The sequence below is a fragment of the Bos indicus x Bos taurus genome, chromosome 20 (assembly GCF_003369695.1).
Source record: "Bos indicus x Bos taurus breed Angus x Brahman F1 hybrid chromosome 20, Bos_hybrid_MaternalHap_v2.0, whole genome shotgun sequence".
Taxonomy (NCBI): domain Eukaryota; kingdom Metazoa; phylum Chordata; class Mammalia; order Artiodactyla; family Bovidae; genus Bos; species Bos indicus x Bos taurus.
Window position 1 is genome coordinate 7,883,688 of NC_040095.1, and position 13,206 is coordinate 7,896,893.

Sequence of the window (13,206 nt, forward strand, 5' to 3'; positions counted from 1 at the left end):
TGCCAAAGAATTGATGCTTTTGAACTGTGGTGTTGGAGAAGACTCTTGAGAGTCCCTTGGACTGCAAGGAGATCCAACCAGTCCATCCTAAAGGAGATCAGTCCTGGGTGTTCATTGGAAGGACTGATGTTGAAGCTGAAACTCCAATACTTTGGCCACCTGATGCAAAGAGCTGACTCATTTGAAAAGACCCTGATGCTGGGAAAGATTGAGGGCAGGAGGAGAAGGGGACGACAGAGGGTGAGATAGCTGGATGGCATCACCAACTCAATGGCCATGGGTTTGGGTGGACTCCAGGAGTTGGTGATGGACAGGGAGGCCTGGTGTGCTGTGGTTCATGGGGTCGCAAAGAGTCAGACACAACTGAGTGACTAAACTGAACTGAACAGCAGTCCCACACCTGGACATACATCTGGAAAAGACCAAGACTCTAATTCAAAAAGATGCATGCAACTCAATGTCCACAGCAGCGCTATTTACAATAGTCAAAATATGGAAGCAACCTAAGTGTCCATCAACAGATGAATGCATAAAGATGTGGTATATATATACAATGAAATAATACTTAATAATTAAAAAAGAATGAATTATCGCCATTTGCAGCAGTATGGATGAACCTGGAGAATATCATACTAAGTGAAGTCAGACAAAGATAGATATTATATGACATCACTTAAATGTGGAATCTAAAAAAATGATACAAATGAATCATATATAATATATATACAAAACTGAATCACTTTGCTGTAAATCCAAAACTAACACAACACTGTTAATCAACTATACTTCAATTTTTTTCATAAAGGCAAATGCACAGAAAATGTGAAGTAAAAAATAAAAGTTTTTAAGGATTAAGCTCACATATTCAACATACTACTAAAAAAAGCTATAAGAGAAGAAAGAAAGGAGAGTGAAAGAAAGTATCAAAGATACATTTTTTTCAGCTCTGAATTCAGAGAAATATGTCTGCTCTAAAAATGTGTCCTAAAGGCATATGACTCAGATGAGGCCCACAAGCACCAACAGGCACTGCCAGGCCCTTCAGGAGCAGCGGCCAGGACTTCAGTGGCATCGCCGCCTGGAACTGTGCAGAGTGTCAAAGCCTGGGAGCTTAGAGGACAGAGACCAACGAAGACCGGAGTAGTCAAAGATGCTTCATGGAGGAAGTAAGCCTTGAAGGATGATAAAGGCAGAAAGGAGAACAGTATAAGCCAAACAGCTAGTAAGAGAGAAGACATGGATCCTAATGAGCGTGCAGCATTGAGGCAAAGGTGAGGACAGGGGTCCATCTACCGTCTAGATGGACTAGACATCTAGATTAGAGATACCATGTTAGTTAAGATTAGGTTTGGCTGCATACAACATAAAACTGACACAACAGTGGTTTAAATAAGAGAGAGGTTTAATTTTCTTTCATGTCAAGGGAGCTCAGAGATATATTGTCCTCATCAGCTTCATCATCATCATCAGGGCCTCAGACCCCTTCCTTCTTGCTTTACCATCTTTACACTGCTTCCAGTCCTCAAGGTAGCCTCATAATTGCAACATGGCTACTATAGCACCAGCCATCATATCTATGTTCCACATAGCAGGAAGAAGGAAGGAGCAAGGGAAAGGGGCATACCTCCCAGATCAACCAGCCTCTTTTGAAGCTTCCTGGAATCTATACCCAACAACCTCCACTTATATCTCATTAGGTACCACTGGCAATTACAGGAGGCTGGAAATGTGTAGGCTTTTTAAGCTGGGCACACTGGTGTTCCTATTAATATAAGATTTCTAGAAGAAAAGAAGAAAGACTGTTAACCATCTTGCTAAGTGATTAGGTTAAACTGTAAAGGTTTTTGAAAACAAGGCAGACAAAAGAATTTACATTTGAAAAGGGGAGAAAGAAATTAGCAAGTTACCTATCACTCATAAAAAGTAGGTTTAAAATTGAACAAACTTAGAGTTTTAAAAGTATAGAAGAAATAAAACTGAAAAATAAATGAGAAACACACTGCTGCTGCTGCTGCTGCTGCTGCTGCTAAGTCGCTTCAGTTGTGTCCGACTCTGTGCGACCCCATAGACGGCAGCCCACCAGGCTCCCCCGTCCCTGGGATTCTCCAGGCAAGAACACTGGAGTGGGCTGCCATTTCCTTCTCCAATGCATGAAAGTGAAAAGTGAAAGTGAAGTCGCTCAGTTGTGTCAGCGACCCCATGGACTGCAGCCTTCCAGGCTCCTCCATCCATGGGATTTTCCAGGCAAGAGTACTGGAGTGGGGTGCCATTGCCTTCTCCAGAGATACACACTAACAGATACTTATTTTTGAGAGTAGATAAAATATTAGTTACACAATTAAATGAATATACTTAATATTATTGAACTATATACCTAAAATGGTTAAGATAGTAAATATGTTAGGTCTGTTTTACTACAATTAAAATTTTTAAAAATTTTAAGTAGCTAATTTCTAATTTTGTAGTTACATATCTGAACTTACAAAAATGTGTGGCGCAGCTCCATTAAGAAACTTTGACATTTCTCCAATTTTCTAAATAGGTATAGTAACACTTAACCGTGTACCCCTTATACTACCAGTACAGGGTAGACTTCTGTTCTGCATGTGACGACAGAAGTCAGCCTTTGTCCCTTCTCACCCATATACTCACGGTGCCTTGAAGATACCACTGTAACAATAGCTACCACACTATGCTTTAATTTATTGCTAATCATGTTGCTGGTTAAGAGACAATGTTGAGTAGAAAGAGCAGCCTTTGTCATCAGACAGACCTAACTTTCCCCTTGCTAACTATTTTCCTCTAGCAAGTTAACTTTCAAGATGTGCTTCAGTTACCCTCAATGTGAAGAACATAACATGAACCTTACGTGCATTTTTGAGACTCTGGTGAGGACTGGAGCTCGTACTCAGCCAGAACTTGGTGAAATGGTAGACTTCATTATTGTTTATGTCTTCCTTTCTGGATTCAAAGGTCTTCTAAAGGACTTACTTATCTCTTTGTGAACCCCTAGTGTCAACACAATACTGGAAGCCTTGACAATAGCCATTTCAGCAAACAGAATTGTCAACTGTGGCTCAGAGGTTAAAGCATCTGCCCGCAAGGCAGGAGACCAGGGTTCAATCCCTGGGTCCGGAAGATCCCCTGGAGAAGGAAATGGCAACCCACTCCAGTATTCTTGCCTGGAGAATCCCATGGACGGAGGAGCCTGGTAGGCTACAGTCCACAGGGTCGCAAAGAGTCGGACACGACTGAGTGACTTCACATACATAGACATTCATGAAAATTCTAAAGCCAGCAGCACGCAGACCAGCCCACAGCAGTGCAGTGAACGTCACTGGCGCATGGCAGTACCCCAGAGTCAGGAGGGAAGCTACAGGGACTAAACCTCTCCAGGGACAGCAAGCGACATTGTGGAATTCTCCTTGTGGGACATTTGAAATTCTGAGATTCTAGACAGCTAACAATTGTTGCTTATTTTCCTTTTTTATGCGTCATAGTCTATAAATATGTTTTACATTAACGATGTTTCCTTTAGGTGCACTGAGGCAAGGTATTCACTTTAGACTGCTTCCTGAGAAACACCCACAGACAGCCCCTTGTGGGACACAGAGATGCATTCAAGCCTGACCAGTCCCATCTGTGTTCCCTCCTTTGGAGACTCCACCTACATCAACATCTTCTATGGATGGTTGTGAAGTAAGAAGCACAAAGCCTCTGCACAAGCTCCCCAGACCCTCCCTTGTTTAATATAAGTCAAATTTCTAAAGCACAGGGCACCACACCCTAATCCCTTCGGTTGCAAAGCTCTTCTGTTGCTCTTGTCCTTTTATCTTTGGCCTCACCCCATCTCTTGACATTTGCACATGGGAGCATCAAATTGCAGGGCGGAAAGGGAAACGATCTGATTTCTTCTGTGTATTCAGGAAAACGACCCAGCAGCAGGGTGTGCCTGGCATGCTCTTCGCTCAGTGTATTCCCTGTTGGGTTGTGGTCCCACGGTTAGGCAGAGCCAGCCATGCTCTTCAGGCCAGAGGTCTGAGCAGACATATCACCTGAAAGCCTTTTCCCCATCACTAATGCCTGGCCCCTATACCTGGAGGTACTGAGTCAGCAGAGCTGGGAACATCCTGAACATGCGTAGTTTGCAAATGCTCCCCAGGTGATTCTGTTAGGTTCTTCTCCAGCTCTGTCCTGGGGAAACACCAGCGTTCCCCATGCTTCCCTTCTGAAGAACTACTGTTGACACTGCTGCCTAAAATGCCGTTTCCTCATCAGCCACTGGTCTTATTCACCAGTGCTGTAAGGAATTTCACTATGGACCACGGCCTCAGAACCAAGACTATCACCGATGCTTAGTACACACCAGGGCTCTTATACTAACTTATTTAACCCTTACAACAACACTCCGAAATACTCGTTTTACCAAGAAAGAAACTCAGCCCGTATTCATAACCGATACCCTGCATGGCCTCTTGCAGTGAGTTTCAAAAGCCCTCAGGGGTCATAGACTTCCTTATGGTCAAACTAACCCCAGTCACCATGCTGACCATTCCTACCTTGGTGCATCTGGCTCTCTCACCAGCCCCAGGCTTCCCATCTCTTTGGTCTGCTCAGCTGTATAAATTCTAAAAACAATATTTAAGATCCCGGTGTTTTCCTACTGATCTCCGGTCTTAGCTCAGGCTCTGCTTCCAGAAAATGTTCCTCCATGCCAAGATCGATTAGGTACCTTATCTACACTTCCCTCTTGTTCTGTGCATTTCTGGATCACTAAGCTTATTACGCAGCGTCGTGACAGTCTGTGACTGCTTCCATCTCCCTCGGCTGGGAGTTCACTAGGGTCAGGAGTATGTTTTAATCATCTTTGGTTCTCTGACATCTAGTACAAAATCTGGCAGAAGCAACAGATCACTATTTGTTGAATAAACATTGGCTTCAGTGTTACCTCCACCCCTCACCTTACAGAAAGAAGTGTCCATTCTACTCTGGAGTCTGGGCAAGAATGAACATCTTCCAACAGCCCCTTATTAAGACTTCATCTCTAGAGATGACAGACATATTCTTTGCGTCTTTTTCTATTTTCCCTTTCAAACCCTCACCCCAGTACACATATATTCCTTGTTTATGCCTAAAGTGCCAGGGACACAAAAGTCTTGCTTAATATGCAAAAGATAAGCTCCCATTCAACCTCCAACTTTTCTAACAGACAAGTCCCCTTTATCATCCCTAAATCTCTCTTTCCCACCCTACCTAGACTTGTTGGTAGGGGAACTTACTGCAACAGGTGAAAATGGGGCCTTAGGGCTTCTGGATGGAGGCTCCAAAATGTAGATGTGCGACAAATGGAAACATTTCATAGCATCTGCAACCTCAAGGTTGTAGATACAAACTCTCTTGTCTTTCTCTTTTAAAATGTGAGGTCTTTGGAATTAGTTGCTGTTTGTGAAGTAGTGGGAGCTGAGCAGGAACCGCCTGGAACCACCCAGGGGTCAAGGAGCTCAATAAGCCAAGGAAGAAGGAGCAAAGAATGGCAGGTGCTTTTCACAACTTCTCTGCAAAACTTTTCATCTGGTTTTATAGATGACAAATATTTTTTATGATTTCTACTAACAATTTTATAAATAATTTCTATTGATCCCTAGAATGCTCATGATATAGCAGGTTACTATACATACTATCAACAAATCTCATTGTTCATCACTTTCTCCCAGCTCCCCTGCCCCCATCATATGCATGTAGCTCAGGATCTATTTGTTCTGCCAGTCACTTCAGCACTGTTAAAATGTGCCACAGGTGGCTCAGACAGTAAAGAATCTGCCTGCAACGCGGGAGACCTGGGTTCAGTCCTTGGGTGGAGAAGATCCCCTGGAGAAGGGAACAGCAACCCACTCCAGTATTCTTGCCTGGAGAATTCCATGGACAGAGGAGCCTGGCGAGCTACAGTCCTTGAGGTTGCAAAGAGTCAGGCACGACTGAGCAACTAACACTATAACACACAAAATGGCTTTGATGACAAATACAAAATACCATCCTTCAAACATTCCTTAGTAGAAAACACTGCATTCTTCCTTCACACAACATGAGCTGTCTTAAGAAACAGGTGAAGAGCCCTTGAGAGAAGGATGGATACAGTGTTCCACAAAACCTTTAACATGCTGCTGGGCGACTTACACCTTTGACACTGACTGCGTGATGAACTGTATAAACCACAATAAGCAAACACTACAAGATTAAAGCCTCAGTGGGAAAGTGTATCATTAATCACACCAAACACGTATTTGCTTTTTTTGTTGGCATCAAAATGTAATTGTTTCTCTATAAGTTAAACATACCTCATGGTGCAATGCTGAGCCAAATCTGTGTAGCTGGCAACATAAAAGGAAAGCTTATCGTCTTTCATCCATTGTATGAATGTGTTTTCCTCCAACCAAAATGATCAACCTGGACTAAAGTTTATTCTGTCCTCCTCTATCTGTCTTGCCAAACCCAGTGCTTCAGGTTTGAGTAAGTACAAAAGAATGATCTATGTTTGTCCACTTGGCCGATTAAAGAAACGGCTTCTTTAATCAGGAGGTAGAGGGAACAAGGTCACAGACACATTTGAGAATTGGGGGAAAAGCTCATATTTTCACCCTAAAATAATACACATTTGCTCATATTCACCCAATTGTGAATTTACTTTTCAGGAGGTTCTTAACCCTACCAAAGTCCTATTCATGGTCCACAGGTTAAGAACTCATACATTTGAACAAAAACTTCATAGAGTACAGAAATTAAATCATTTGCATTTCTTGGCAGCAATCCTATTACCTAAGATTAAATATGATAACATTTTGAAGTAGGATTTAGTAATAAACCAGTTTTTAGAAAGGCGCTTTGAGGATCCTTCCCCTTTTAACCCCTCACAAAGAGCCTGTCCATAAATATCAGCAAAGCACCCATCTGATAAGGGGGTATTACAGAAAAATATATAAGGAACTCATACAACTCAACAGCAGAAAAAGAATAATCCAATTAAAAATGGATCCAAATAACATTTGGATAGATATTTTCCCAAAGAAGTCATCCAAATGGCCAACAGGTACATGAAAAGGTCCTCAACATCACTAATTATCAGGGAAATGAAACCAAAACCACAGTAAGTGGGCGACACTGGGAAAGCTTAAGCTGAATCAACTCTGAATATTCATGGAAAGGACTGAAGCTGAAGCTGAAGCTCCAATACTTTGGCCACCTGGGGCAAAGAAAGAGCCGACTCGTGGAAAAGTCCCTGATGCTGAGAAAGATTGAGCGCAAGAGGAGAAGGGGGAGACAGAGAATGAGATGGTTAAAGGGCATCACTGACTCAATGAACATAAGTTTGAGCAAACTCCAGGAAATAGGGAAGGACAGGGAAGCCTGGCACGCTGCCATTCATGGGGTTGCAAATGGTTGGACATGACTGAGTGACTGAATAACAACGACAAAAGCTGAAAATAGGATATTTGCATAATCTCAAAGTATCTCTCCTAAATATTTCTCAATTACAAAGGCAAAAATAATAACCTAATCGTAGAGAAACCTGGACTGCAATGCTTTAATTAACTAAGCGATCAAAGCTAAAGTCACCAGTAATAAGACATACAGACATCACGAACACCTGACCTGACACTGAGAAAGACACAAGGTCATTTGCGTGATATTCTTGCTCAAAACTCGTAACCTGAAACTAATCATGAGAAAACATCAGACAATCTCATATTGAGGCTCATTCTGCAAAATAACTGGCCAGTCTGAAGCTTCAAGGTCATGAAAAACAAGGAAGTGAAAGTCGCTCAGCTGTGTCTGACTCTGCAGCCTCATGGACTATACAGTTCATGGAATTCTCCAGGCCAGAATACTGGAGTGGGTAGCCTTTCTCTTCTCCGGGGTATCTTCTCAGTCCAGGAATCGAACCCAGGTCTCCCGCATTTCAAGTGGATTCTTTACCAGCTGAGCCACCACGGAAACCCAAGAATCCTGGAGTGGGTAGCCTATCCCTTCTCCAGTGGATCTTTCCCGAGCCAGGAATTGAACTGGGTTCTCCTGCATTACAGGTGGATTCTTTACCAGCTGAGCTACCAGGGAAGCAAGACTGAGGCATCATCACAGACTGGAGGAGACTGAGGAGACACAACAACTAAATGCAATGCAGGATCCTGAATTGGACCCTAGGACCGAAAAGGGATATCAGGGAGAAAACTGGAGGCCCTGGCATGTTCTCATTAACAGCCTTGCACCAATGTTCATTTCCTGGTTTTGATTGTTGTTAACTTTGGGGGAAGCTGAGAGAAGCTGCACTATTCCTAGAACTTTTCTGTAAAACTAAAATGACTTCACAATAAAAACATAATAAAATAAAAATCCTAGGATTTTGAAGCCTTATGTCCTTGAAGCTTCCATTTTTATTTAGTTCTCAGGAGAGAGCTAGAAAACTCATTCTTTGTTTAGCCCTGAGAGAACCAGCCACCTTCCACTCTAGTAGCCCAACTCACCTCCATCTCAAGTCTGACATTTGCCTCTGAGGATTCAGCGTTCAAGCAGCAAATATTTATTAGTATCTCCTTTCCGCCAGACCCTATACTTAAGGCAGGTATGGCCCTGTCTTCTCACAGCTTACTTCTTCTCTTATCCATTCAACATTTAGTCAATTACTATTTAAGTCAGTCACCACTCAGATTTTAAATATTGTACTTACCCCTGTCTTTCCAGGATGGATCCAGGAGATGCATATTTTTATCTCCTATACTGCTGAGAAAGAAACCCAGAGGAGAACTAATCCATGTTACTATTTGGACTATTAATGTAACAGTTTATATTGGTTGAGCTGAACATTAAGCATGAGTGTTCCTCTATCAAGTGACACTCGTGTCCTGTTTTCTAAGAAAATCTATCATTGATCACACAGCTTTCTTACAGCAACAGCAGAGACAATGTTTTATTTACAATAACAACCAGTTACCTGAGGTTCTTTGCAAGAGCTTGATGTGTTCACCTTTTAATGACTTCGATTCACCACATCTGTGGTTAATTCTTTTTTTAAGCGGCTTGTTCTTTTGTTCCCCTCAGCTTTACTGAGGTATAATTGACAAATAAAGAGTGTATATGTTTAAGTTCTACAGTGTGATGACTTGATATACATATACAGTGATTACTACAACCAAACTACATAACATATCCATCACCTCACACAGTTATGACCTTGTTTCTAATTGTGTTTTATTTGCATTAACTTAACACATTTACTGCAAAAACAGTAATTTTGATAGAGAATAGTACCAACTCCAAAGTTGTGAAAATTAATTAGTATAGTACATTGGTGAGAACAATGTCTTAGTAAGCATATTATCAGTATTAACCGTTATTATCTTTCTTGTCCATCATTTTCCAGTTTTGATCACTCTTATTGTTAAAGCAGAATCAAACATGGTCTTCTTTACAAATTGAGTAGAGAGATGGAAGGTGGGAGGAGAAGGGGACGACAGAGGATGAGATGGTTGGATGGCATCACCGATGCGATGGACATGAGTTTGAGCAAGCTCCGGGAGTTGGTGATGGACAGGGAAGCCTGGCGTGCTGCAGTCCATGGGGTTGCAAAGAGTTGGACATGACTGAGTGACTGAATTGAACTGAACTGAGAGAGTTTCCTACCACTAATGATGCACTGTCTCACGCTATCTTAAATAACCTGTACTCACAAGATAAGTAAATAAAACCACTAGGTTATGTGGATGTTTATGGTAATAATGTTGTGGTAGAAAATCATGTGTATGACCTCGCAATATTCTCCTAGAAATTATAGAAAAATGAAGTTCAGATATGCTACTATCAACAAGTTTCATGCAATTGTCTATTTTCCGTTCTTTCTCCTCACGTGGATCTTTTCCCATTGAAAGATAAGAATGGGTTAGACAGGTGAGCCTCAAAATCTTTTTTCCTAAGGGGAAAAAAGTAAAAGAAAAAAATCTGACCACTGCTTTCCACTTGCTTCCTGAGAGGAAACTGCTTTTGACTCGAGCCTTCTGTGTTTTTTATTGGGAACACTTTGTCAAGAATCTATCTTAGTACACCTGAAACTAACATAACATCAATTATATCTCAATTAAGAAAAACGTTATGTGAGTGCAGTGTTTTAGAGTAGCGTTTATTGGAAATTGTCAACCCTCGTTAACAGAATTCTAAACTAAAACCCTTTTAGTCAATATAGCCATCACACAGTCACAGCTAGTATAGTAAATTTGCATAAAGAAAAGTCTGCATTAATATATATGTTTAAAGACATAATTCTGCTTAAAATTTCTTCTATAACACTAATAATCCAATGGGAACTCACATCTTACTTTCATGAATAGGGGTCTTATTTGTACATACTGCAAATCATACCATTTGCTTTCAAAATCAGAGACTTGTAAGCAGTCTCTCTCAAATCAGTTCAACCCCCTTATTTTATAGTGTGTGCAATTAATTTATTTTAAAAACATCCTTTATACTAGAAAGCTTCAGCCTAACCATTAAGTGATACAAATGATGTTAATAATCCGAGAAATTAAGAAAAAGCTCCAAAGAGGTTCAGGGCAAGCATACTTTTCATAATCACAAACGTGAATAACACAGTAAAGCACCTAACGCACTCTGGCATGTCATCGCATTTATCTTCACAACAATCCTATAAAGGAAGTGACGTTAACTCCATGTGACAGATATGGAAGCTGAGGCCCGGGGACTTACCCGGGATCACGTAGCTCATGTTCTTTCCATTTTTCTACATTGTCAAAAAGTTCCATCTTTAATTAAAAATGGGTGTTGGTTAGGTTTTGTTTCCACATTTCTGGCTAGCATCTAATAATTATTGATGACTTCTGAACCCACTGTGTCAACATTACAATAACCAATTATCTTCATTGTTTTCTGAGAGAACTCACCTTACAACGACTCAGCACCACAAACTTGATTGAGAGAAAAGGCTACTGAAAAAGCAGGTTTCTCATGGTTTTCAAAGTAATACTGCCACCTCGTGGACTACTAGTGAGCTAGTGGTTCTGATGCATGGTTTAAGTTCTACCTGATTAAAATTCTCAATGGGCAATAAGGCCAATTTCCAGAAACATTTTACATTGCAGCTCTCAGAAAATGCAACCATTTCATCTTGTTCACAGTAACCACATTGCTGTTTTCACGTGAACTGCCCGAACTGGATCCAATAAGCATTCCTTCACTCCATTCAGTTATTCAGCACATTTACTAAGCACCAACTAGGAATCGTGGATAAAGTCGAGAATACAAAGATGAATAAAGACATATTCCATGTTTCTAGAATATTCCTGCAGTGGATGAGACTAGGTACTCTTCAACCAGACTGTCTAAGTTCAAATCCCAGATCTGGCACAAACCAACTATGTGATTTTAGACAAGTCACCTAAACTTCCTGTGTCACTTCAGTGTCACCATATGTAGAGTGGGAATATGAGTAGCCCTTGCCCCTAATAAGGTTAAAGTATCTTATTAACCCTAAGGGGCTTCCCTGGTGGCTTAGAAGGTAAAGAATCTTCCTACAATGCAGGAGACTCCGCTTTGATTCCTGGGTTGGGAAGATCCCCTGAAGGAAATGGCAACCCATTCCAGTATTCTTGCCTGAAGAATTCCATGGACAAGAGGAGCCTGGTGGGCTATTGTCCACAGGAGTCAGACACGACTGAGTGACTTTTACTCACCCTCACTCAACCTACGGAACACAAAGTACCTGGAAGAAGAGGTCTTTAAGAACACATTTTGCAAGTGATTCTGGTGGGTGCAGCTTGACTGAAAGCTGGGTAGCACCTCCTTAGATAAAGATGAGCAGCAGGGATGAAATGTTACTTTGGGGTGGAAAGACAAAGACTTACACTCTAGGATTAGGATAATTAACGTCAATTTATCCCAGTATATATATCTCAAAATGCACAAAAACTTACGTAAAAGCTTACTCAATGCATAACTGCAAGAATGGAAAGAGTCTGGTTAAACTGACTATGGCACATCTTGTTCAGTGAGATAGGGCAGGATTAAAAAAAAAGATGAAGCAGAGCTCTATGTACTAAGTTGGCAGATTCTCTGATGCACAGTAAGTGGAAGGTGAAACGCACAACAGCAAGTATAGTGTACTCCCATTTGTTTAGAGTTGAGGGTGTATGTGTGTGTGTGTTACTCAATCGTGTCCGACTCTTTGTCACCCATTTACTATAGCCCGCCAGGTTCTTCTGTCCATGGGATTCTCCAGGCAAGAATACTGGAGTGGGTTGTCATTCCCTTCTCCAGGGGGTCTTCCTGACTCAGGGATCGAGCCCAGGTCACTTGCATCGAAGATAGATTCTTTACCATCTGAGCCAACAGGGAAGCCCAGATGTGTAGACTATTTTGAGGCTGTGTATGCTCTTATATTTGGAGAAGGCAATGGCACCCCACTCCAGTACTCTTGCTTGGAAAATCCCATGGACGGAGGAGCCTTGAAGTCTGCAGTCCATGGGGTCGCTGAGGGTTGGACACGACTGAGCGACTTCACTTTCACTCTTCACTTTCATGCATTGGAGAAGGAAATGGCAACCCACTCCAGTGTTCTTGCCTGGAGAATCCCAGGGACGGGGTAGCCTGGTGGGCTGCCGTCTATGGGGTCGCACAGAGTCGGACTCGACTGAAGTGACTTAGCAGCAGCAGCAGCAGCAATCAGATATATTCACACAAGATTTGGAAGGCAGGAGGCAGGGGGGACCTGCTTCCTGTGTCCCTGCTAGCCAGCTTCCTCTGCGGTCCTCCTGAGTGCTGCTAATGTTGTCCCCACACCCCTCAAACAGCTGTCCTAACAGGTAGGGCAGGTGAGCCTCAATGCTTCTGGACCACTCTGCCCCATTCCTTCCCAAGAAAACCTCTCCTTAAATTTTAACATCATTTGACTACATATGTAATACTCCACTTTATTGTTCATCAATAAGGGCCACTCTGTATTGATTCTTTTAAAAAAATATATATATATTTTTGGCTGCACTGGGTCTTCATTGCTGCACATGGGCTTTCTCAAGTTGTGGCGAGCAGGGGCAGGCGGGGACGACTCCTCGTTGCGATGGCTTCTCTTGTTGCAGAGCCCCAGGGTGCGCGGGCTTCAGTAGTTGTGGTACACAGGCTTATGTCCCCTGCACTGGCAGGATTTCCAAC